The sequence below is a fragment of the Rhipicephalus sanguineus genome, chromosome 4, assembly GCF_013339695.2.
Source record: "Rhipicephalus sanguineus isolate Rsan-2018 chromosome 4, BIME_Rsan_1.4, whole genome shotgun sequence".
In the NCBI taxonomy this organism is placed as follows: Eukaryota; Metazoa; Arthropoda; class Arachnida; order Ixodida; family Ixodidae; genus Rhipicephalus; species Rhipicephalus sanguineus.
In genome coordinates, this window is record NC_051179.1 from 105,368,536 (window position 1) to 105,374,535 (window position 6,000).

The window sequence follows — 6,000 nt, forward strand, 5'->3', positions numbered from 1 at the left end:
CGAACACATGATGACAAGCCCATTTGCTTCTCTTGTCACCGTATTTGTTGTGTCGTGCATATCAATTAAGGCACATCAAAGGAAACATTCGTTCCTCATTCTTTATTTCCTCTTCGTCGTCTTCGCTGAGGCGGCCGCCGAGCACGTGCCATCTCCTGGCGCCGTAGTCGGCAGTGACGCCTTATACGACATATCCCCTTTTGCGAAAAAAAAAAAAAAGTTGCTACCTAATATAGTCCTTGAACTTCTGCGGTGTCTTCTTCTTACGAGTGCTCCTTCTAATACGCGCTTGAGATCCCGACATATTGGGTGAAACTTGCGCACTGTCTGCTGCGAGTGGTTCAGGAGAGTCCGCATTTTCATGATTATGCTCTCTTGACGTGCCAGGATGCGATAGATCACCCATAACTGTACCAGACGATTGAGTGGATGCCGGTGACCAGTTCATAACAGCAGATGTGCCTGATCTCATTTTGCTGACAGCTGCAGGGTGAACAGCAGCTAACTTGGACGCGTTCCACACTCGTCCATCTTCCAACAAGTACGAGGCTGGTCCACGCTTTTCAACGATCTTCTTGGGTGCAGAGAACTGTGAAGATAGCTTCCCAGGAATGGCAGATAATTTAACCCGCACGTAATCACCAACGGCGAAGTTTGGTTCCTTGGCTCCGCGTTTTTCATCCGTATAGCTCTTCGACCTGGTTTGCTTGTTTTTCACGCGCTCTCGCAACTGCTCAATCGCCCTTGACGGGTCCGTGCTGAAGCATTTGTCGGGCATGCCCACTATGTCGAGCCTTGTTCGAGGTTGGCGTCCATGAAGAAGTACAGCGGGCGCAACACCAGTTGTCGCGTGAGGCGTACATCGATATATTTGCAGGTAATCAAGCATGGCTATTTTTATATCACGGCGTTCAAACAGAGCCAGTTGTATGTATGACTTCAATACCCTGTTGAATCGTTCCACCAAGCCGTTAGCTTGCGGGTGGTACACAGAAGAGTTGTAATGCTTGATTCCACGTTCTGCGAGAAATTCTTCAAAATTTGCTGATGAAAACTGTGGCCCATGATCGGATACGAGACCACGTGGGTATCCTTCGCGTGCAAAAAGTTCAAGTAAGAATTTCTTCACTGTAGGTGTGGTCGCGTCTCTTACGAAAGCCACTTCAGGCCACTTGCTGTAATAGTCAATGATTGTAATGGCAAAACGGCAGTCGGCTGAAGCTTGCGTGAAAGGTCCTACGATGTCGATTGCAACTTTTTCCCAAGCTTTGTCAGGAAGAGGAACGGGTTGCATTGGCGCTGCAGAGGTACGTGCAGACTTGTCACAGGACTGGCAAATCACACATGTGCGCACAAGCTCTTCAATGTGACTGTCCATGCACGGCCACCAATAGGACTCTCTCAGGCGAGCTTTGGTGCGACTAATGCCTGGATGTGACTCATGGGCCAGATCCATAAAACGGCGTGTCATAGACGCTGGCACGACAATCCTTTCACCCCGGCACAAGATATCATTTACAACTGAGAGTTCAGCTCGCACATGAAAGTAAGCCAGCAGCTCTTTCGACAAGGATTTTTTGTCAGGCCAAGAAGTAATCGTGAAGTGCTTGGCTTGAGAGAGAGCGGGGTCGTTGGCACTGGCTTCTTGAAGCTCTTGCATGGTAACGACTGGAGACAGGAAGCATATGAATTCTTCTTCGGGTGCATCGCGGAGTAAACTCTGTACGGGCAGCCGGGAAAGAGCGTCAGCCACGACGTTTTCGCTACCCTTTCTGTATTCCACGGTGTAGTTGTAGCACAGCAACCGTGAGGACCAGCGCGCAATCCTTAATGGACGGTGACCGGTACCTTTCGTTGAAAGAAGCGTAACCAATGCCGCATGGTCAGTCCGTAAGATGAAAGGTCTCCCCCACAGGTAAACGTGCCAATGTTCGCAAGCCCAGACGCAGGCAAGAGCCTCGCGTTCGCCAACTGAGTACTGCCGTTCATGTGGCTGCAGGGTACGCGAGGCGAACGCGACAGTTTGCAGTGAGGTTCCGTTATCTTGCTGAAGTACCGCACCTAATCCATATCCTGAGGCATCAGTCGTGACGTACACCGGTAAGTGAGGATCGAAAAGATGAAGAACCTCGCAAGATGTTAGAAGAGCTTTCAGTCGCTCCAAACTGCCTTGTGCTGCCGCAGTCCAAACGAAAGGTGCATTTCCTCGAAGCAAGGCACGCATTGGCTCCACAACGTCAGAAAAATGGGGGATGAACTTGGAGTAGAAACCTGCAAGTCCCAGCATCGAACGAAGTTCGTTGATGTTTTTAGGTGAGGGTGCCTTGGTTATCGCCTCAATGGATGACATAAGTGGGAATAACCCTCTAGCGCTGACAACATGACCAAGAAAAGTCAGCTCTGCGACGTCAAAAACACACTTGTGGTTCAACCTGAGGCCCGCATCAGAGAGCCGTTTCAAAACAGCGCGCAAATTGCCCAGATGATCCTCGCGGGAGCGTCCATACACGATGATGTCGTCAATGTAAAATAAGACGCATTTGCACCCTTTTAGGATCAAATGCATCATCTTTTGAAATGCTGAGGGCGCCGATGCTAGTCCGAAGCAAACCCTTTTGAAGCGAAAGAGTCCGTCATGAGTTATGAAGGTAGTAAGGTCACGGCTCTCTGGACTGAGTGGTAACTGGTGGTACGCAGAAGCTAAGTCGAGCTTTGAGAATCGCTGCGCCCCAGCCAAGCATGTTCAGTAGTTCTTCAGTTTGTGGCAAAGGAAAACTGTCCACTACCACAGCTTTGTTTGGCTCCCGTAGGTCAACGCACATGCGAATCGAGCCATCCTTTTTCCTAGCTACCACAATGGGTGACACCCACTCTGACGAGTCGACGCGCTCAATGATGCCCTGGGCTTCTAATTTTTGTATTTCTGCCGAGACTTGCTCGCGAATGACAAGTGGCAGCCGTCTCAGCTTGCTGGCCACTGGTTGAACAGACGCGCGAACTTTGACCTTGTGACAGAAGCCTTTAACAGTTCCGAGCTCTTTTGAAAATAGGTGCTCGAATTCGAAACGTAACTCTTCAGGCAACACAGGAGTTTCTTGCGTCATCAGAAGACACTTAAGCGGTGACCCCTGAATCTTCATGTCCAGAGCCGCGATGCCATCTAATCCAAGAATGGTTGTTCCTCCAGGCACAACGTACAATAAGATAGAAGTGCATCGACCATGGAATGAGGCCGCAGCAATGAAACATCCTTGAATTGGAATGGCGGACTTGGAATAATCGAGAAGCTGAACGGACGTAGATGTCAGAGGATACACTTTAGAAAAGTGACGTTTGTAAAGGTCCTCAGCCAGAATGGAAACCGATGATCCAGTGTCTATCAAGAATGACACAGAAATTCCCTCAATTTCTAATACTGCGTAAATTCCTTTCTTTCGGCTCCAGATTTGACACACACTTAGTGATCGTCTGGGTCAGCTGTATCGCTATCTTCCGCGACATGCTGAACATTTTTCGCGAACTTTCGTAGCGACTTGCACACCTTTCCAAATGGCCAATTTTCTCACATTTTCGACACTTATGTGTCTTGGCCTGCACTGAGGGCTATTTGCAAGGTGCTCCGCCGAACCACAACGATAGCATTCCTGCTCTTTGAAGGATCGTTGACTTTGACTTTGCGTCTTATAGCATGTGCACGTGCTACAATGCTTCTCTCTCTCCTTTGAATTATTTTAACACGATGAACTTGTAATTCCTTTCGGGACAGTTCTCTGGCTTCACTTGTCGCCTGATCATGCTGTTTTGCAATAGTAAGGGCCCTTGAAAGCGTTAGGGACTCTTCCAGCAGAAGGCGTTCACGTAAATACTCGCTGGTCGTTTTCTCTATCAGCTGGTCGCGTATCATGTCGTCCGCCAAGTCACCGAAAATCGCACGCTCCTACCAAACTTCTCAGAGCGGTGATGTAATCCGCCGCAGTCTCACCTGGGGCTTGTGTACGTCGACGAAACCGGTGACGCGCAGTAGTGACGTTCACCTTGCTCCTGAAATGACCTTCCAGCGTCGCGATGGCACGGTCGAAGTCATCCGGGCTAGGAGACGCCAACGTCCCTTCCGTGGGGCTCGAAGCCGCAAGGCCCGGGTCGTCCGTTGCCGTCAGAGTCTGGAAGATGCGCTGTCCTTCCAAGCCCAAGCAGTTGAGCAGAATCGCCTTCCGCCGAAGAGCAGGTAGGTCGGAGGCGCCCGAAGCAACCATGTAATTCTTGAAGGCTTGTATCCATTGCTCCCAAGGGATGACCGGGTGTCCAGGTGACGGCAGGAACGGGGGTGGTGGTTGTAGTCCAGAAACACTCATCGTAGAGGACGACAGGCGTACGTACAACACTCACGAAGATGAAGGTCAGACCGGTAGCACATGGGCTCGTAAATCTCGTCGCCAAAATATGTTGTGTCGTGCATATCAATTAGGCACATCAAAGGAAACATTCGTTCCTCATTCTTTATTTCCTCTTCGTCGTCTTCGCTGAGGCGGCCGCCGAGCACGTGCCATCTCCTGGCGCCGTAGTCGGCAGTGACGCCTTATACGACAGTATTGGGCACGTTTCTCGCCATTGCAGAAGTCGCTGGGGTCCTCCTACACAAACTTTCCAGCGTTCTTCCAATGGCCGTCCCGTTTATCGTCATGCGACCAGCCCAGACCACTTTGCCCCTCAGGAACCTGTGCGTGATCCCCGCTACTCCCGCTCACCATCGCCCCAACGTCGCCAGTCTCGTTCTCCCCAGCCCCGCCGACCACCTTCGCCCGCCTTCCCACGCCGCTCCTCGACGGAAAACTAAATGTTGCAGCCCCTGGAGGTGGGCTGCATCAATGGGACTGACCGCAAATCCTCTATTGACCATACAGACGAAACGGAACCTTATCGATGTACAAGTGGACGGTGTGCATGTGACTGCTCTTGTCGACACTGGGGCTCAACTTTCCGTCATGACCACTGATTTTCGCCGAAAGCTCAAGAAAGTTCTCACACCTGCGACGACTAAGTTCATCCGTGTTGCCGACGGGGAACAGCATCTGTCGTTGGAATGTGCTCCGCTCATGTAAGCATCGCTGATCGCCACACAGTTGTTCTCTTCGCCGTCCTTGAAAAATGCCCACATGACGTAATCCTAGGCCTCGACTTCCTGTCCGCACATTCTGCCCTCATTGACTGTTCGGCCAGTACACTCCGTCTTCACTTGCCCATAACAGACCCTGCTGCACCACGGCCGAGTCGCCTCTGCACTGCCCGACATGCTCGCCTTCCAGCCCAAACACTGACCTACGTCGAGTTCGTATCAAGACCACCAGTTCCCGACGGCGACTATGTACTGACACCTACCGATGTCCTCATCAGCCGCGGCATTACATTACCGCACACCGTTCTGTCTGTCGCAGGGAACTTCACGTGCCTTCCAGTTGTCAATTTTAGCTTCACACCTCAAGTGCTGCCGCAAGGCATCGCTTTGGCATCGCTGTCCACCTTAGAAGACAACGCAGTGAATGCTTTCACGGTGGCCACTCCTTCCGAAACCTCTGCCCAGCACCAATCCAATACTTGCCCCGACAGCGCAATTAGGTCGATGATTGCTTCTGATTTAACACCGCAGCAGCTGACGAGCTCCACCGGGTTCTACTGTCGTACATCGACGTTTTCGATCTCGGCGGCCGTCCATTGGGGCAAGCTATGGTGTGACGCACCGCATAAACACTGGTGATGCGCCTCCTATCCATAGGCGTCCATATCGCGTGTCGGCGACTGAGCGTCAAATTATCCAAAGTGAGGTCGACAAAATGCTCGCCAAGAACATCATTGAGCCATCCTGTAGTCCTTGGGCGTCCCCTGTCGTACTCGTCCGCAAGAAAGACGGCACATGGCGTTTCTGTGTCGATTATCGACACCTAAACAGAATTACAAAAAAAGACGTGTACCCTCTGCCACGAATAGATGACGCCCTCGATTGCC